The sequence below is a fragment of the Otolemur garnettii genome, unplaced genomic scaffold (assembly GCF_000181295.1).
Source record: "Otolemur garnettii isolate 467f Iridium unplaced genomic scaffold, OtoGar3 scaffold00008, whole genome shotgun sequence".
Classification (NCBI taxonomy): domain Eukaryota; kingdom Metazoa; phylum Chordata; class Mammalia; order Primates; family Galagidae; genus Otolemur; species Otolemur garnettii.
Window position 1 is genome coordinate 36,231,313 of NW_003852403.1, and position 21,534 is coordinate 36,252,846.

A 21,534-nucleotide genomic window follows, 5' to 3' on the forward strand; every position below is an offset into this window, starting at 1 on the left:
TGCTTCCCGCGCCCTCGCGCTCCCGGGACGGGCTCTTGGAGCTGGGCAGGGACCGCCGCCTCTCCCGCTCCTCCCCACTCTGCGGGGGGCGGCGCTGCACGCGCCTCCCGGGATCCCGAGTCGGTTCTTTCCTTGCCGCAGGAGACTCAGACCCCCTCCAGCAGACCCCAACAGCCTCACAGTAGTAAACGACAATTTGGTCGGGGCTTTTTTCTTTTGTTAAGAAGACTAGCGAGCCAGGGGATGTTAGGACTCCGAGCTAAATGAAGAACCTTGAAGGGGAATATTTTTTCTTAATTAGAAAAAGCCTGTTCGGATACTACACTAAGCAACAAATAGATACTTCCGTTTCCTATTTTGACCACTTATGGGAGAAAGAGAAAATGGTAAAGGAGAAACAGCCGTATGGGATGGGGGTGGGCGCTCAGAGGAGAGGAAAAGCTGCCGTAAGACCTTGGTCCCCAGCAGGAGCAAGGGGCTCTATGAGGCTTGGGGGGCGAGGGGGGAGTTAAACCCATTCCGACTAACCCACCTCACCCTCCAATCATCTGGAAACAGGCCTCTCAGCTCTGAAAATAGATCCTGTCTGCCTGTATATTTAGACTTCAAAGCCTAATACGGTATATCGAAATGAAGGTTAATTTTCCCATGGCATTCGGACTCTTAGACATAAGAAATGGCCAATTATAATATTCTGCAGAAGAATCCTAGGGGTGTATGTTGATTTAATACTTATGACCTAAAATTCCCCTTGGTAGTCAAACCCCTGGTCAGAGTGGCTGATTTTTATTATTTGTAAGACTTGCTTCAATTTCATTTCGTTTAAAGGTTTTACTGGAAGCCAGTAGTGACTTCTTTAGTTTAAGACTCTAAAAATAATCAAATCTGTTTTCTTTAGTTAGGCTCTCGCAGATTATAAATAAGAGGAAAAGGAACAAAAATCTCAAAATATATTGATCTGAGTGTTGAATAATACTTTGATTTTTCCAGGTGGGTGTTAGCCCGTTTTTTCCCGATGAGGAAAAAATAACAGTTGTTATTACAATCAGCTGGTCAGTAATAGTTATGTTTCCAAACCTCGGTTTATCCAGTTACTCTACCCATTCTTCCCCCTACACATTCAACAACAGCAGCAACAACAAAAAGTTAAATGGGGGGAAAAAATGTTTAGGATTGGCCTATGTTTGCCTTTCTTTCACTGTGATCACCATTTTGGAGGCTCTTCTCTGCCTGGGATAAGCAAAATAATCCATTGACTCAAGAAAAGTGGAAGATGATTATCTTGGCCACAAAGCAATATTATTTAATAGTATTAAATGTAAGTATTTAATAGTTAAAAAGATATGTGAGGGCTCGGTACCTATAGCTCAACCAGCTAAGGCACCAGCCACGTACACCTAAGGTGGCAGGTTCGAATCCCCAGCCCGGACGCCAAACAACAATGATGGCTGCAACCAAAAAATAACCAGGCGTTGTGGCCGGCGCCTGTGGTCCCAGCTACTTGTGAGGCGGAGGCAGGAGACTCGCTTGAGCCCAGGAGTTGGAGGTTGCTGTGAGCTGTAATGCCACGGCACTCTACCCAGGGGGACAGCTTGAGGCTCTGTCTCAAAAAAAAAAAAAAAAAGATATGTGAGAAAATTTCTTTAGCCATACTGTAACAGAGAAAATGGCCTGGAAGAAAATGTTAAAAATGTTTTCTGTCTTTTCAAAACCCCTTACCCTTTTTCAGAACCAAAACCTACATCCCTGCCTCAGGCCAGGAAGGGTCAGAAGGGACAGTGGAGTAGCCTTTGTTCTTTGTGTCACAAGAGATGGGATGATTCCAGGTACTAGCAGTCATGAGATTATTATAGCCAAAGATGGGATTATCAGAATCATTCCCCTTTAAAAGCCGGATATAGGTACTTTAAGGTGGGAGTCCCTCATTTGCTGGCAAATTAACAAACTTCCAGTTCCTCTCTAACCCCTTGTCCTCATTAAGGCCTAGGAGACAAATGCTGAACTTTTGGTATCATTATTTATATTAGCATTATAGTTCCCCCTTATCCTCACTTTCACTTCCCTTGGTTTCTGTTAGCTGTAGTTAGTGGAAATCTGAAAATATTAAATAGAAAATTCCAGAAATAAACATTCCTAAGTTTTAAATTGCACACCATTTTGAGTAGCATGATGAAATCTCTCTCTGCCCTACTCAGCACTTGAATCATCCCTTTATCCAGCACTATATATGCTACCCTCCGCGCTTTCCCAAGTTTCAGACATCCACTGGGGGGCTTAGAACATTTCTCCCTAGGATAAGGGAGTACTGTATTAGACATAATCTCAGATAAAAGAAAAATAGTTTGTAGCTAGAAGGCGTCTAAGAAACCATTTTTCCACCCTTCAATGCAAAGGAGGAAATAGAGGCTGGGAAAAGTTTAATAACTTGTCCAAGATCATACATGAATACATTAAAATGTCTCCATCTTTGGCTTTAAGGTTTAGAATTATCTTAAGGTCTCTATAAATTCTCCAAGATATTTTGACTTTTCTCATTTTAACTCACCTTGACTTTTCTCATTATTTTCCCTTGAATACCCTAATCAGTTCAGCTTACATATTCTGTCTTGGCTTTTTTAAATAATATTCCACATTAATTAATTACACAGAGATTTTGAAGAAAAATAATTGTTTTTTTTAATTTGAATTGCCAGTCAATATAGTTTACTACTAGCCCTTACCGAGCCCACTTATATTTCACTGAAGCTTCTGCTTTTTGCTTTTCTTTTGTTTTAGTCCCTTCAGGACACTTATAATAAAAATACCACAGACAATGGTTTAACCACAAACATTAATTTCTCACAATTCTGAAGGCTGACCAGACCAAGATTAAGATACCAGAAGATTCAGTATCTATTAAGGGCCACTTCTTGGTTTATAGATAGCCATCCCTCTGGGTCCTCACTTGGCCAATAGGGGTGAGTGAGCTCTATGAGGGTCCTTTGTAGGGAGACCATTAACTCCCATTCATGAAGGCTTGCCTGTATTACCTAACTACCTCCCAAAGGCCCCACCTGATAAGATCACATTGGGCAGTAGGATTTCAACATATGAATTTTGGAAGGAAACAATGTTCGGTCCGTAGCAACTTTTAAATGTGTGACATACAAACACACTAAATAGTCATCAAAATGCTATGCTTAAGGGTGGTGCCTCTGGCTCTGTGAGTAGGGCACCGGCCCCATATACCAAGGGTGGAGGGTTCAAACCCAGCCCCGGCCCAACTGCAACAAAAAAATAGCTGGGCGTAGTGGCGGGCACCTATAGTCCCAGCTACTCAGGACGCTGAGGCAGGAGAATCCCTTGAGCCCAAGAGCTGGAGGTTGCTGTGAGCTGTGACGCTGCAGCACCCTACCAAGGGCTACAGACTAAGACTCTGTCTCTTAAAAAAAAAAAAAAAAAAAAAAAGCTATGCTTAAAATTACTTCCTCTTCCATTGTCAATATAGCATTGGGCCCAAACTCCCCTTTATACAGAGCAGTCACCTTCATTTTATTACCCGTAGTGATGGCTGAGTGTATTTCCTCAGAGCTGCTAGGTTTTTAATTTATAAGCTGTCACAATGCATAAACATACTTATTGGAAATCTCGGCTTCTGCAGCATCACCTTGCTTATGTTGAGTTTAAATTTCATCTATCATTGTATGATTCCAAAATCCTGACAGAACAATCTGGAATTCTTTCAGTTTCCCTCTATCCTTCACTAACAAATAGTTGTTTCTTCATAAAAATGCTAAAATCTTGTGTATACTTTTCTGTAATTTTCTCACAAAGAAAAGCTAAAGATACAGCTTCATGTAATATTCATATATCACCTAAACATTCATGCAAATGAATGTTTGTCTTGCCCTTGCTTTCCTGGTGTTTTAAAAGCCGTATCAAGGTATTGCTTCCCTCACGCCTCCCCCTGCCCACCCACTCTTTGGCAGTTATCCTGCAGATAGGTGAAGTGTTGGCATCTAAATCAAATCCTGTCTACAGTTTTTATCCCTCTTCTCTCTTTCATTAAAAAAAACCACCCTTCTGCTTTAAAAAGTACCAATTCTTGTCTAGACTCTCGTTGCCTATAGCAGCATTCTCATAAAATTGTCAGTGAGGGCACCCAAGAATACAGCTTTCTGATGTTTCCAACTGGCAATCTCCTACTCCCAAAACTGCTCTGGGGGAGTACAGAAAAGCTGCAGAGTTCTCTAGCATGAATTATTGCCTTTTTATAAGCCCTTCTTCCCTCTAGGTACTCATCTAGCTTATCTATATGCATATGCTTAATCTCATCTACACAGACCCACACACACCCATCCATAGGACATAAATTTAGGATACTTTATTTTACCATAAACCAACATACTCTGACAATCTACATTTAAGAAGCACGAGTAGGCCAGGCACAGCGGCTCGCGCCTATTAGCCTAGTTATGGTAGGCTGAGCTAGAGTGCAGTGGTATCATCATAGTTCACTGCAAGCTCAAATTCCTGGGCTAAAGTAATCCTTCTGCTTCAGTCTCCAGAGTAGCTGAGACTACAGGCATGTGACACCATGCCTAACTAATTTTTCTATTTTTTTATAGAGATGAGGTTATCAGGCTGGTCTTGAACTACTGGCCTCACGCAACTCTTCCACCTTGGTCTCCCAAAATGCTGGATTATAGGCGTGAGCCACCATGCCCAGCCCTGTGTTATCTCTTACAACTAACTTAGAAAATGTTAATTCTTGGCTCAGTGCCCATAGCTCAGTAAGTAGGGCACCAGCCACATGCACTGAGGCTGGTGGGTTCAAGCCTGGTCTGGACCTGCTAAGTAACAATAACAACTACAACCAAAAATAGCCAGGCATTGTGGCAGGTGCCTGTAGTCCCAGCTGGTTAGGAGGCTGAGGCAAGAGAATCACTTAAGCCCAAGAGTTTGAGGTTGCTGTGAGCTATGATGCCATAGCACTCTACAGAAGGTGACATAGTGACACTGTGTCCAAAAAAAAAAATTCTTTTTACGAAATCAGTATAACCTTTCAAGAAATTTCCTTCAAACAAGATAAATATAAAATCAGAAAACAGGTACACCGCTAAGAGCACTTAATTATTTTATTGATTTTCAATATTTTCTTAACCTGGACTGTTTATGAAATATAAGTGGTACACACATACCCCCTAGTGGAGAATCTATTCAGCAATGCAAATTCCACAGAAAGAACTTAAAGGAACAAATTAGACATTGTCAGCTCTCACAGTCTGAACCTGAACAACTTTTAATGAAAAGAAAAATTAAGTTGCTTAATTTAAAAAACAAAAGCAGCAACATTTTGTTAATTAAATCAGCATTAATTATCATCTAATGCTAATGATACCCCCTGAGGGTCCCTAACCCTCAGGCCACTTGAAGTCTCTGGCCTGTTAGGAAGGAGTACTCATAACTCACCACGTGGGCTCTACTTTTTGTCCCATCCAGCCCCCTCACCCCCTACCAATGGAAAAATTGTCTTCCATAAAACCGGTCCCTGGTGTCAAAAAGCTTGGGAACTGCCGGTATAATGCATACCAGGAATTGTTTTAGGAGTTCTTTTATAAAAGGATATGTTACATTTGAGATCCTACTGGACATTTCAGTGAAGAGAAATCACAAAAACTGAAGAGGAAAGGCCAGCGAATCAGAAGGAGAACAAGGAGAAAGTGGATATTTAAAATCCAGAGAAGAAAATGTTTCAAGGAAGAGAAATTGGTCAACTGAGTCAAATGTCAAGTGAGGCAAGAACTATTTCACTGGAGTTGTAGGGATAAAAGCAAATTAGAATGATTCAAGAGACAAGAAGAGAGAACACGGCAAATCAGAGGGCAATTTTTGGAGTAGTTTTACTTAAAAAGGTATCAAGTATGGAACAAAAGCTAGATGGATATGTAGCATTTAAAGATAATCAAAATAGAAGGTTTTCATTGCAGATTTGATAGGGTGTATCTTACTCTACATTTCCTAATGAATTTAGAATTTTAGGAACCCTTCCATATTCTTTAAAATAATATTTGCAGTGAAAATCATCATTATGTTCATGTCCCTATTTCCAGACAAAACTGTACCTGATCCATTCTTTTAGTCATTCAGTAAACATGTACCAGCTAAATAATCCAAAAAATGAAATTAAGAAAACAATTCAGTCTGGGGTGAGGTGGCTCACCGCTGTAATCCTCACACTCTGGGAGGCTGATTCAGGTGGATTGCTTGAGCTCAGGGATTTAAGACCAGCCTGGGCAAGAATGAGACCCCGTCTCTAGTAAAAAGACAAAAAATAGCTGGGTGTTGTGGTGGGTGCCTATAGTCCCAGCTGCTTGGGAGGTGAAGGCAAGAGGATTGCTTGAGCCCAAGAGTTTAAGATTGTTGTGAGTTATGTCACCCTCTACCCAGGGTGATAAAATGAGACTGTCTCAAGAAAAAAAGAAGGAAAGGGAAAGGGTTCAATTTACAATACCATTTTTAAAATAATATAATTAGAAATAAGTTTTACCAAGGAAGTACAAGAGGTGTACACTGAAAATTATAAAATAGTGTTGAAAGATATTATTATAAATAAGACTTAAATGAATGGAAAGACATTCTATGTTCATGGTTTGTAAGACTTCACATTGTTAAGAAGTCAGTACTCTACATATTGATCTACATTTTAAATACAATCTCTATTCAAACTCCAAGTTCTTCTTTTCCAAAAATGGATGAGCTGATTCTAAAATCCACACAGTATTACAAGGAACTCTGAATAGCTAGAACAATCTTGATAAAGAAAGACAGAGCCGGATAACTCACACATAGTAATTTGAAACTTTACTGCAAAGCTGCTGTAATCAAGCAGTGTGGTGCCCCTAGATCAATGAAATAGAATTGAGAGTCCAGAAATAAACCCAAATATCTATGATCAATTGACCTTTAATAAGAGTGCCAAGACTGTTGTTGGGGGAATAGTATTTTTAACAAATAAGCCAGCACAACTGAATACCTGCATGCTAAAGAATAAATTTGGGCTTCCATTTCATACTATATACAAAAATTCACTCAGAATGGGTCAATTAGCTAAACATAAGACTCTTAGAAGAAAACAGTATAAATCTTCATTAGCTTAGATTAGGTAGTAGTTTCTGTTGTAAAATTTTTATTTATTTATTTTTATTTATTTATTTATTTTGAGGCAGAGTCTCACTAATGTCACCCTCGGTAGAGTGTTATGGCATCACAGCTCACAGCAACCTCAAATTCCTGGGTTCAATCGATTCTCTTGCCTCAGCCTCCCAAGTAGCTGGGACCACAGGCACCTGCCACAAAGCCTGGCTATTTTGTTGTTGTTATTGTTGCAATTGTCACTGTTGATTTCAGCTGGCTGGGGCCTCTGTGTGTGTGGCTGGTGCCCTACCCACTGAGCCACAGGTGCTGCCAAGGTAGTAGTTTCTTAAATATGGCACCAAAGCAAAAGAATCAAAAGAAAAAAAAAATGATAAATTGGTCTTCATCAAAAGTAAAAACTTAGCACATCAAAGGACACTATCAAGAAAGTAAAAAGACAACACAAAGAATTAGAGAAAATATTTGAAAATCATGTATCTGATTAAGGATCTAGTATCCAGAATTTGTAAAGAACTCTCACAACTCATGAATAAATATTTAAAAATGGATAAAGTACTTCAATTTAAGGCCAGGTTCAGTGGCCGATGCCCGTAATCCTAGCACTCTGGGAGGCCAAGGTGGATGGATTGCCTGAGCTGACAAATTGGAGACCAGCCTTAGCCACAGCAAGACCTTGTCCCTAAAAATAGCCGAGCATTGTACCAGGCACCTGTAGTCTCAGCTACTTGGGAGGCTGAGGTAAGAGAATTGCTTGAGCCCAAGAGTTGGAGGTTGCTGTGAGCTGTGACGTCATAGCACTCTACAAAATGAGACTCTGTCTTAAAACAAAACTTGAATTTAGACATTTCTTCAAAGCAGATAATAGGCAAAAAACACCAGAAAAGATGTTCATCATCATTAATCATTAGAGAAATCATACAATGAACACTTGCTACCTCTTCCGTATTTGAATTCCTGCATTTAAAATTTCTCTTCACATTCTTGCCAAGTCCTATACACAAGCTCTATCAAAATGAATACTAGATATTCACATGGGGGAAAACTCTGTTTACCATTATCAGAGCCAGAATATGACTTTATTTCACATACAAATGAACATTAATTTCTTTCACAATTGTAATATGTACAGAATTTTCCGGTGTAACCATTGAGTAAATAATAGAGGGAAAACAGTGCTTTGCTTTACTTGGTACTCTAAGAGTTGGTTGGTATTATAAGAAAATTATAAGAATTATTGCCCATTTGAGGAAATTACATCATTGTGGCAATACTACTCATGTTTTTTGAGTTGACAATACAGAACAACTGTGTCACTCTGCATAGCCACAGTTACATTTATAGTAAATGTACACACACACACACACACATAAAACCTCTACCTGTATACATGTATATATTCCTCTAATGCATTGGTTCTCAAACCAACTGTATTAAAGGTTTGTGGCATTAGGAAGGTAGAGAACCACTGATCTAATACATATTATACAATATAGTTTAAATATATTTAAAATATATTTGTAAAGATAGATATATTTTAAATATATATGTATATGTATACACAGTTATTTTGCCCTTTCTTCAAAACATTACATATAGGCCAGTGGCTCACACCTATAATCTCAGAACTTTGGAAGATCAAGGTAGAAGGAACTGTGTAAGGCCAGGAGTTCAAGACCAACATGAGCAAGAGTGAAACTTATCTTTATGAAAAGTAGAAATATTAGCCGGGTATGGTGCTACATACCTGTAGTCCCAGCTACTCAGGAGCTAAGACAAGAGGATTGCTTAAGCCCAGGAATTTGAGGTTGCAGTGAGCTATGATGATGCCACAGCATTCTAGCCCAGATGACAGAGTAAGACCCTGTTTCAGAAAAGAAAAAATTAGCCACTGGGCTATGGTGGCTCACTCCTGTAATCCTAGCACTCTGGAAGGCCAAAGCAGGTGGATCACTTGAGTTTGAGACCAGCCTGAGCAAGAGTGACATCCGATCTCTACTAAAAAAAATGAAAAACTGAGGCAAGAAGATCACCTGAGCCCAAGAATTTGAGGTGCTATGAGCTATGACACCACAACACTCTACCAAGGGCGACAAAATGAGACTCTGTCCAAGAAAAGAAAAAAAAATTACATACAAGTATTGATAATATTCAGTTATCTTGCCTTAAGTGTGAACATTAGATTTGTGTACAGGCATCTAACTATTATATTTCTGATATAATGATTGCCAGGCCTTCACATACTTAAACTCATCTTTCCTCTTACTTCTGCTTTATATTATAGTTAGTGAATTGCATACACTCTAAATTATGTCTACAAGTTGTATTAACTCTGAATTTCAAGTCAGAATAGTAAAGGGAGCATTAAAAATATTTTATTTAGAAAAGGTATCTGTGATCTTATATGTTGAGAAATATGGTCTGTAATATAAAATCCATTGTGCAAAGAATCTCTCCATGTTCAGAAGTATTTATATTTCTGCACAATGATCTTTGATTACGAAAATGAATAAAACTAAATATTGCTTCCAATTGGAGGAGTCAAGGCTGGATTCTGTATGAAATACAGCAATACAAAATAATAATAACAGGGCCAGGTGTGGTGGCTCATGCCTGTAATCCTGGCACTCTGGGAGGCCAAGACAGGTGGATTCCTTGAGCTCAAGAATTCAAGACCAGCCTGAGCAGCAAGACTCCATCTCTAAAAGTAGCCAGGCATTGTGGCGGGAGCCTATAATCCTAGCTGCTCGGGAGACTGAGACAAGAGGATCACTTGAGCCCAGGAGTTTGAGGTTGCTGTGAGCTATGACACCATAGCACTCTACCAGGTTGAGTAGAGTGAGACCCTGTCGAAAAAAACAAAAAACAAAAAACCACCACCCCAAAACCCATAATAATAATAACAAAAAAAAATCCACATTTCATTTTGGTTCAAAAAAAAGGGTTACATCTCCAATCTAAATCCAATAAATGCTATTTTTTTAAAAATTGGCTAACTATTTTTATATCTCAAATTGTGTATTTTCTATTTAAAATGTAGCCCATAACATCGTTTCTTAACCTTAGCACTATTGACGTTATGGGCCAGATAATCCTTTGTTGTGTGGAATTGTCTTGTGCATGTAGGAGATTTTGCAGTATCCCTTACCTTCTACCAGAAGTATAACCCAAGTTGTGACAACTGAAGATGTTTTGGACGTTCATTAACAATCATCCCCTAGAAGGCAAGATTCCATGTCAGTAACACTGAGGTGTTTAAGTCAGGTAATTTTAGGGGCAGTATATTGATTTTTTTTTTTTTTTTTGAGAGATGTTTCTGGAAGCTAGAGTGAAAAGGAAATAAGTAATTTCTTCATTATGGAGAAGATGCACTTTCTCTTTCCTCAGGTACAGCAGTAGGACCTTCAGGGAAGTGGGTAAACCTATCAGGGAATGAATGCCTCATGTATGTAGGCAATCTGGGCCATACATCCTGCCCTATGGGACCACATGGGCTTGGATAACAACTAAGAACAGAGCAGCCTCCTGGACTGTTCCACTTTGGGTTCTTATGTTTTCCTTACTTCTTAGGTAATTGTTTTCTGTAACTCCTTCAATATATTTTTTTAAAGCTGGCTTAAAGTCTTTGCCTATTAAATCCAGTGTCTGGGCCTTCTCAAGGATAATTTACATTAATTGCTTTTCTCCCCCTGTGTGTTGGCCATATTTTCTTCTTTCTTTGCCCACTTCATAATTTTCTGTTGAAAATCAAACATTTTAAAACTGAACATAATAATTTTGCAACTCTGAAATTAGATTCTCTCCCCTTTTTGTGGGTTTGTTGTCACTGCTTGTAGTTGCTACTGTTGGCTTAGCTCTTTGAACTAACTTTACAAAGACAATATTCTTTGTCATGTGTGGCCCCTGGAATGTCTGTTCCATTAGTTTAGTGGTCAGCTAATGATTTCACAGAATTCTTTTTATTTTTTTATTTTTTTGAGACAAGAGTCTCAAGCTGTCGCCCTGGGTAGAGAGTGCCATGGTGTCACAGCTCACAGCAACCTCAAACTCTTGGGCTTAAATGATTCTCTTGCCTCAGCCTCCCAAGTAGCTGGGACTACAGGCACCTGCCACAACGCCTGGCTATTTTTCTGTTGCAGTTGTCATTGTTGCTTTAGCTGGCCTGGGCCAGATTCGAACCTGCCAGCATTGGTATATGTGGCACCCTACCCACTGAGCTATAGGCGCCACCTTTGACAGAGTTTTGTTAATCCTTTTATTTTCATTTTTAGACAGAGTCTCACTCTGTTGCCCAGGGTAGGGTACCATGGTGTCAGCCTAGCTCCCAGTAACCTTAAACTTCTGGACTTAAGCCATCATCCTTCCTCAGCCTCCTGAATAGCTGGGACTACAGGTGCCCACCACCACACCCACCTAACTTTTAACTCACTCTTGTTCAGCTGGTTTCAAACTCCTGAGCTCAAGGGATCTTCCTGCCTCAACCTTCCAGACTGCTAGGCAGCCCTAGCTCTGTATACCTGGCTTACAGAGATTTTTTTTTTAAGCATCTAGAACCAAAACCCGAAGGTTTTTGTTGTCTATTATTTGCTCTAACTGTTCTCCATTGCTCCAGGAAGCAGGGACTGATTAATTTGCTTATAACTATTTTCCAAAAAGACTCTCTGGGTAACCACCTCAGCACTGGGAGAGTTATGACATAGGTAAAATAAGGGCAAGCCCTCTGAGAAAGGTCGGACCACAATTTTTTGTGAATGAGATTCACTCTGCACCCTCTGTACCAGTACCTCAACTGGGAATGCAGCCTGTTTCTCTTAGTGCCACCACTAACCCCGGCTGGGAACAGCCTATGGCACCAGTCAGTTGAAGTGCGAAAAAGCTTTCTGTTTTTACCAAGAGTCAATGATTTTTCTCAATTAAACATTCTCCAGGTTTCTATAGGCTTTTAAATTAGTTTTCAGAGTTCAGAAACATTGATTCTGACAGTTTGTTTTTGTGAGGAGGAACAAAATTTTTTAGTTTCTTACCATTTTCACTAATAGCAAGCATGTGACTTTAATTGAGACTATTCACAACTTGAAGGCATTAGAATCCTATTAGATTATTTTCTGATAATTGCAATTTAGCATGCCATTACATTGCTAACTAATCACTTCCACTGGAAGGTTAGGTGGAAACTCTTTAATTGCAGAGTTAAATGGATTTTGAACTAAGGAAATTTTCTTTGCACTTATGTGAGGGTTCAAAAAACATTACTGCACCTTTTGTTTGAGCTCAAAAAAGATATTCTTTGTGATTTGTGTAGGAATGGATATCTCACTTGTTCTAACTTTAATAGCACAGAAGTGTATATAGATATTACTAGTGATTCAGACAACTTATTTGGCATGAAATGACTTTACTACAGTAAAGTTTAACAAGTATGCATTGCTCTGCCTTGTAATTTAAACATTAAGCAACGTTACTAAGTTTGCAACAAAACATTTCTTTTTCATATTTTCTATAATTTATTTCTATTTAACATTTTTTAACATGCTAAGTATTTTATTTTTTAAGTTTTATTTCAGAACATTATGGGGTACAAACATTTTGGTTATATAAATTGTATTTGTACCATCTGAGCAAAGTTATAAGTGTGCCTATCAGCCAGATAGTATGCACTGTACCCATTAGGCATGAAATTGCCCATCCCGTCCCCCCCTACTTGATTTTTGATGAGTGTTATTTCCATATGTGCACATAAATGTTGATATTAGTTCAATTTAACAGGGAGTACATGTGGTTTTCATTTTCCATTCTTTTGATACTTCACTTAGAAGTATGGTCTCCAGTTCTATCCAGGTTAATACAAGAGGTATTAGTTCACAAAAAAAATGTTTTTTCAAGTTTTTGGCCAGGGCTGGGTTTGAACCCACCACCTCTGGCATATGTGGCTGGTGCCCTACTCCTTTGAGCCACAGGTGCTGCCCTTCACCAAATTTTTTTAATTAATCCACTCATGTATTGATAGGCCCTTGGGTTGTTTCCACATCTTTACAATTGTGAATTTTGCTACTATAAACAGAAGAAGAGAAGAGAAGTTCTCTTTTTTGTAAAATGTCTTTTTTTCAGGCAGGGTGTGGTGGCTCACGCCTGAAATCCTAGCACTCTGGGAGGCCGAGGTGGCTGGAATTTTCTGAGCTCACAGGTTCAAGACCAGCCTGAGCAAGAGCAAGACTCTGTCTCTAAAAATAGCGGCACTGTGGCAGGTGCTCTAGTCCCAGCTACTTAGGAGGGTAAAGCAAGAGAATCACTTGAGCCCAAGAGTTGGAGGTTGCTGTGAGCTATGATGCTATGGCACTCAACTGAAGGTGACAAAGTAAGACTCAGTCTCAAAAAAATAAAAAATGTCTTTTTTTCCTTTGGGTAATGGTTAAAGGTGGTTCTTCTCATTCTAAAAAGAATTTCAGTCTTTGCCCTGGGCTCAAAATGTCACAGTAAAACTTTACTTTCCCAAAGCCAATGAATTGCTGGATGGTAGGACAAATCAGGATACTCAGTTTCTATTTCTGACAAAAATTCATGGAAGTAATGAACAAATAAGCAAGAACAAATAAGTTCGTGAGTGACACTAATTTAAGGGCACATTTATACTTTTTTTTCAAACATTTAAAAATATGAGAATGATTCTTTTTTTGTGGGGGGTGGGGGACAGAGTCTCAAGCTGTCACCCTGGGGAGAGTACCATGGTGTCATAACTCACAGCAACCTCCAACTCTTGGGCTCAAGCGATTCTCCTGCCTCAGCCTCCCAAGTAGCTGGGACCACAGGCGCCCACCACAATACCCCGTGATTGTTGTTGTTGTTGTTATTGTTGTCCAGCAGGCTGGGGCAGGGTTTGAACCTGCCAGCCTCCGTGTATGTGGCCAGTGCCCTACCCACTGAGCTATAGGCACCCCCTGAGAATGATTCTTAGTTTACAGGCCGTACAAAAACAGGTGGCAGATTCAATTTTGCCCATAGGCTATAGTTTGCTAATCCCCAATTTAGACTGATTACATGCAAGATATTTGTATAATTCTAATTCTTAATACAATGTACTACAATTCAAAAACTTCCTTTTGTAATTTCTATTCATACTAACAGTAATAATTGAAAAACACAAATTAATTAATTTATCATAAAGTTTAAGGATTTAAATCAGAGTACATTTTTCAAACTATAGTCACAACTCCACAATTAGGTGTTACAAGGTTACGGCATAATTGTCATACCTGTAAGCCAGTTTCAGCGCAAAAAATGGGCAAGATGAGTTTCCCAAAGATCCAATTTTGGTATATATTAATAAATCTGTTGATAAGTTTTTTTTTAAAAGAGAGGAAACTATAAGAAACAAAGTTCATCCCCTACAGATATCTGTAGTATGCACTGTGTATGGGCCACGGTTTGTTAATGCCTTGGCTATTATTTGTATGGTTTTTCAATTTAGAGCTCAAAGTAGTTTCTGCTTAATGGCAAAGTAAATTGGCTTTAATTCTGTGTCTTGACAAAATCTTGTCACATTGTACTTATGTTTTCTAAGTCTGATGTTAATAAGGACCCCTGAGAGGTCCCATCCTCAACCATGGATACCAATTCTGAGAAGCTGACTTTAAAATTCTAGAACTCTTTCAATCCACAAAAATAAGCCATTTCCTCATGTGTCTTTTTGGAACACTGCTTCCAGAAAAATTTTTTAGTTATGTCAAAATTCTCAGCAACACTAATAGCATTTAGGTTTCCATTAGCTGGAATGAAAAATGCCAGAAATAACTTACCTTTTTCATTAACTTGTTCTACAAGGTCTAGACCATATTTACAACAAGTTGAGCAATAAAATGTATAGGTATTACATTTGTAAACGCTAGTTTCTGTTTAGGACCTGTTCTTTCTTTTGGTCTTCATTGAACTTTCTTTATTAGTTTGCCTTTAGTACAAGCTTTTAGTTACTGTGTTTTTGTTTTTTTACTTTTTTACAATTTCAAGAGAGCTTCATTGAGATGGTTAATTGTATGTAACAACTTAACTGGGCCACGGGATGTCAGGTATTTGGTCAAACCTTATTGAGAGTATGTCTTGTAAGCATGTTTTTGGAGATTAACATCTGAATAAGTAGACTGAGAAAAGCCAATTGCCTTTCCTAATGTGGGTTGCCTTTATCCAATCACCCGAAGACCTGTATAGAGGAAAAGGCTGACCTCCCCTTGAGTAAGGGAAGATTCCTATAGCCTGACTGCCTTCAAGCTGGAACATCAACTTTTCCCTGCCTTTGGACTCAAACTGAAATATTGCCTCTTCCTCAGTCTTGAGCCAGCCTGCTTTTGGATTGGAATTATATAGTTCAGTCAAAACCATCAGTAATCCTGCTTATCAAGCCTTTGGACTCAGATTTGAATTTCAGCTATCTTGGGTCTCCTGCTTGCTGACTGCACATCATAGGGCTCATCAACTTCCATAATTACTTGAGCTACTTCTTAAATAAACCATTATCTCTGTGTGTGTGTTTGTGTGTGTGTGTGTGTGTGTGTGTGTGTGTGCATGCATGCATGTGTGAACCAACATCTTATGGATTCTTTTTCTCTGGAGAACCTTAATATAATCATTTATTTTACTTATATTAAAAAAACAAATCCTGCTGAAATTTTGTGATAGAGGTAAAGGTCTGAAAAAGGACAACAGAATGTTTTATGAATTGTCTAATTATCTCCCACCCTTTTGAGGAATTAAAACCAGCATTCCTGCCTGAGGCCAATAATCAAAGAGGCAGAAAAATGTTCTGCTGTTTGTTTTCTAGTATATTAAATCACAGGAGATGGATCAATAGAATTGCCCACACAAGGGTCACAAGATCATACCGTTGACCAAAACCACCAATGATAGTGAAACAACAAAAGCCCAAATCCACATGTGATGCTGGTCACATAGACCCGAGCTCAACTACTGAAAACCCTCTTTTAATTTTCTTTGTAGCACACTCTATCCATCTTAAAGAATCCTTCTTTCAATTAAAAAAATCCCTGTTTTTCTACTTAAAGTCAGGATGGCAGTCTTTGAGACACTAGTATACTGCCCTCCTCATTTGCCAGAAAATTAATGCACTTCTCTTTCCTTTACCTCAAACTACTTGTACTCATTCTTCATTTCTTACTGATTCAGCCTTGAGAACATGTACGAAAATTCAGGTAACAATTTCCATCCTCTTCCTTACATTCATTAAATTTCTCTTTATGCATTTTTCCATAGACCAGATATAGTTCTTCCTTTGATTTCTTTCATGGTGACTCTTACATTGTATTTTTTAAAAAACTGGCATACTTTGCATCTTAAAAAGGCAGGGGCTTGGCACCTGTGGCTCAAGTGGCTGAGGTGCCAGCCACATGCACCTAAGGTGGTGGGTTTGAATCCAGCCGGCACCCACCAAACAACAATGACAGCTGCAAACAAAAAGTAGCCGGGCATTGTGGCAGGTGCCTGTGGTCCCGAGGCTAAGGCAAGAGACTCGCTTGAGCCCAGGAGTTGGAGGTTGCTGTGAGCTGTGATGCCAGAGCACTCTACCCAGGGGGATAGCTTGAGGCTCTGTCTCAAAAAAAAAAAAAAAAAGGCAGGAATACTTTGTATTTTCACAATCAAGCATGCTCTCCTGTTAATTTTTTTTTTGTAGCATACAAACCTACATCTGTCTTTCATTTTCTGATTTTTAAAGAAACTGCACTTACTAAAAAAAAAAAGCCCTAATATCGCCAGCAGGTATAGATAATACCAGCAAGTGGACAGATTATTCTTTTTTCGTCCAGCAAGAAGCCATGACTTTATTAATGATAGAAATAGTACAAATTTCAAATCAAGCTGTAGTTACTCTTTTTTTTTTTTTTTTTTTGCAGTTTTTGGCCAGGGCTGGGTTTAAACCAGCCACCTGTGGCATATGGGGCTGGTGCCCTACTCCTTTGAGCCACAGGCACCGCCATATAGTTATTCTTTTGAAACACCAGAGAAGTCCTGTTTTTTTGATGATTACATTGTTAGTTCCATAAAAGTATTTATAATATCATTACTACTTTTCTTCAGAGCTCTGACTGCCATTGCTCTCAACACATTTGCCTGTGACATGACCAATTCTATGTCCTTAACTTCCACACCTGTTTCATCAGCCACTTCTTCCTCACTCTCCTCTTGTACAGTTGGGAGTCTGAGTGTTTTCTTGAATATTTGAAACAGCTTCACCTTGAACTTTGAATTTCTCAGCAGCTGCTAGCTGTGGCTGCTGAGAAATATCCTCAATCTTGGCTTCACCAAAAACTATGTAGGCATCTGAAGCTGGGCTCTTGTAAAAATATCTGGTTTTGTGAAAGAGGATATTCTTAGATTTCTGGATAGTGACTCTTGTAACACCTGTAACTTGTTGAAGACTCAGTTTGAACATAGCCTTCTGTGCCTTCTTCTTTTTTTTTTTTTTTTTTTTTTTTTTTTGCGGTTTTTGGCCAGGGCTGGGTTTGAACCTGCCACCTCCGGTGCTCTACTCCTTTGAGCCACAGGTGCCACCCTCTTCACTCTGTTTTGCTTTGCTGACTGGTTCTTCATCGAGTTCAGTGGCTGCTGCCAGCTGCATTTGCTGTGTGGTTGCCTGTGTGGAATCTTCTTTCTCTAGCCCTGGTACTAATTCATTGCAGTCAGATTCTGACTGTTCCAGACCCTATCTCAGCCTGAGGCTGTGGCAACTCCTGCTCTATAGCAGGGGCGGTTTCTGCAGCTTCACCAGGCATGTTGTGCAGGCAATGCACAACTAAGATTGAAAGTGGAACCAAGATTGAAAGTGGACAGCTTCTAATGATACTGGGTCAGTTATAAGAGTTTCTGGGGGGAGGCAGGAAGATGAAGAAAAAAATACTGTGAGTGGCTCTCTGGATTGGTGATGTCCTGTGGAGGCCTGCTACAGTTCAGGTTTAGCAGTTAACTCCTCTGATATGCTTTATCAGGGCTTCTGGGAAAGGCTGGGCAAATGGTTCACTGTACAGACTTCCCAACTATGTGGTCAATAGGGCAAATGTAATATCTGCTGGAGGTAGAATATCTTTTTTAGTCTCCCCAAAGGGTTCTATAAGTTCCTCCATCAATTAGGACACAATAAGAGAGTTGTGTGTGCGATGCTAGTGTACCATGCCAGTGCACTATATGCACAGTTGAGAAGAATTTCTGTCCATGTGATTATAGTATATCCAAAAGTGCCACAATACTGTTGATGTCGGTATGAAGTTGAACAAAAGGTCACGAGCTCATTCATTCAATCAGAAACTTTTGACTAGTACCACCTACTTTGTGAAGCTATAGATACATCCTAGATACCCAAGATCTCATCATCATGCTTCTCTTCAACTTTATAAATTGAAATTATCCCATCAGGAAAATTGCCCATTTTCCTCTTAAGATCTCCCAAACTGGCTCGGTGCCTGTGGCTCAAGTGGCTAAGGCGCCAGCCACACACACCTAAGGTGGCGGGTTCAAATCCAGGCCAGGCCCGCCAAACAACAATGACGGCTGCAACCAAAAAATAGCTGGGCGTTGTGTGGTAGCCTGTAGTCCCAGCTACTTGAGAGGCTGAGGCAAGAGAATTGCTTAAGCCCAAGAGTTTGAGGTTGTTGTGAGCTGTGACGCCATGGCACTGTACCAAGGGTGACATAGTAAGACTCTGTCTCAAAAAAAAGAAGAAAAAAAAAGGAAGAAGAAATTAAGAAATAAAAACAAAGCAACAAAAGTCCAACAGGTCTTTATGGAGTAAAATTTTGTAATATTGTAAACTAACAAAACTTTGTGTTTCTTCTCTGTGGTGATCAGGTGGCTACAACAGCAAGGTGATTTGGGGGAGTGGAGGTGTGACAAATTTTAACCCATTCAAATTTCAGCTATTTGCAACAAAACTTTCCAGCTATCACTTGTTTTTCTGTTTGTGTGGGAATCAAGACTTCTGAGAATTACTGGTAAACATGGTCCAAAAAAGATACATCTAGACTCAAAATCAATTTAAACCTTGGTCAGAAAATAGAACAGAGACATTATCTGTCAAGTTCAATGACTCTAATATTATAGATATAGAACTCTTCTCATCTTCTCTTTCTTCCTGAGGCCATTTTGGTAAATTTTCGCTCTTTCTTTTTTTAAAAGAGGACCTTGCTCTGACACCCAGGACTGGAGTACAATAGCATCATCATAGCTCCCCATAGCCTCAAACTTCTGGGTTCAAGCCATCTTCTTGCCTCAGCCACCGTAGTAGCTGGGACTACAGGTGCCTGCCACCATGCCTGAGTAGTTTTTCTATTTTCTCTAGAGACAGGGCCTTGCCGTGTTGCCCAGGCTGGTCTCAAGCTCTTGGCTTCAAGTGATCCTCTTGTTTCAGCCTTCCAAAGTGCTAGGATTATAGTGAGCTACCATGTCTGGCCTAAATTGTATTTTTCTAAGAGTTTGTCCGTTTCATCCAAATTTTCACATTGATTGGGATAAAGTTGTACATAATTTTCTCTCTGAATAATGTCATGGACCTGAGGTGAGGGCCCCTTGCCATTCCCCATATTGGTTATTTACACCTGGATTCCTAATGTTCACACCCTCCTTCCATGAGACAAGTACACACAGCCTACAGTCTTGTTTTTTTAGCTGAGGACAACTCCATCCTTGGAGTTGGCCTTGATTCTTCTTTTCCTCTAACTCAGCGGTTCTCAACCTGTGGGTCTCAACCCCTTTGTAACAAAGAAAATACATTGCGGCATTAGGAAGGTTGAGAACTACTGCTCTAACTGCTTCCACCTAAAGTACCAGGAACTCCTGTTGGCTCTACCTACAAAAGCTCCCCTGAATCTGGCACCTATCATGACCCTATTGGCCTCTTCTCTCACAGGAGCTATCATCTCTCACCTGGGTCACTGCAGTATTCCCCACCTGGTCTCCCTTTTTCTGCCATGGCCCCTACAGCTTCCAGACAGCAACAAGAGTGAGTTTGTTAGATCTAAGTCAGATCCTGTCACTTTTTCTTCAAAATCATACAGTGCTCCCATCTCATTCAGAGTAAAAGCTTACATGCTGAAAACGGCCTCCAGGTCACACATGATCTGGCTCTCATCTCCTCCAACTTTTCCTCCTCTTCACCACTCACTCACTCTGCTCCAGCCACCCTGGTCTCCTTAATAGGCCAGACACACTCCTGCCCCAGAGCCTTTGCACTTGCTAGTCCCTCTCCTGAGATACCTTCCTTAATCTCTACATGGTCTCCTTCCTCTTATCCTCCCACTTTCCCTGGAGTCTTTGCTTACATGGCCATTTCTTAGGAAGGCTTAATCTGATACTCTAAAAGGAAATGGGCATCTATCTTCTTTCCACTCTGGCACTCCCAATCTCTGTATCCTTCTTTTCCATTTTCTGTTCTCCATCCTACTTATCTCTACTTATTTATTGTGTCTGGCTCCCACAGCAGCTGCAAGAGGGCAGGGATCTCCACCATTTATAGATGTGCCCCAGGGGCCTAGAACAGTGCCTGGCCCACGAAATGTACATTTTTTCTTTTTGAGACAAAGTCTCACTCTGTGCCCTGGGTAGAGTGCTGTGGTGTCGTAGCTCAAAGTAACCTCAAACTCCTGGGCTCAAGCTATTCTCCTGCCTTGGCCTCCCAAGTAGCTGGAACTACAGTGCCCACCACAATACTCAGCTAATTTTTCTATTTTTAGTAGATATGAGGACTCACTCTTGCTCAGGCTAGTCTCAACTCCTGAGCTCAGGGGATCCTCCCATCTCAGCTTCCCAGAGTGTTGGGATTACAGACACGAGACCCATGCCCAGCCTCACAAAAGGTACTTAATAAGTATCCATTGAACTAATTACTGACTGAATTTTCTGTTCCAAACACTGTGCTAAGACTCTTCAAAATTTCATGATCTCATTTAAGCCTTATGGCAAGTAAATGTCCTGATAAAGATACCACACTTTAGAAGTGGATGTGACACACACTTTGTGACCTTGAGCAGCGAGAAGGTCAGAGACTTAGGAGGGTGAGATTATGGGGTTGAGCTGAGCATGTGGAGACTATACTGCAGAGGAAGTGTCGGCAGGTGGGGGTCCCCACAGCTTGGAGGGATGAGAAAAATCAGGTTCTGAGGTAGGTGAGTCAGGACATAGGGATGTTCAACAGACACAGGGAAATGGTACACTTTTGTCTTTCGGTGAGTGTCTACAAGTCTCTGTGGAATTTAGGGTAGGAAGTTTTTTTTGTTTTTTTTTTTGAGACAGAGCCTTAAGCTATCCCCCTCGGTAGAGTGTTGTGGCATCACAGCTCACAGCAACTTCCAACTCCTGGGCTCAAGCGAGTCTCCTGTCTCAGCCTCTCAAGTAGCTGGGACCACAGGC

At 40.1% G+C, this 21,534-nt stretch overlaps 1 pseudogene; it reads right to left on the reverse strand.

Annotated features, from left to right (window-relative positions):
• Positions 1-17,160: 17,160 nt before the first annotated feature.
• LOC100965148 lies at positions 17,161-17,909 on the reverse strand (annotated as a pseudogene).
• Between the last annotated feature and the right edge of the window lie 3,625 nt (positions 17,910-21,534).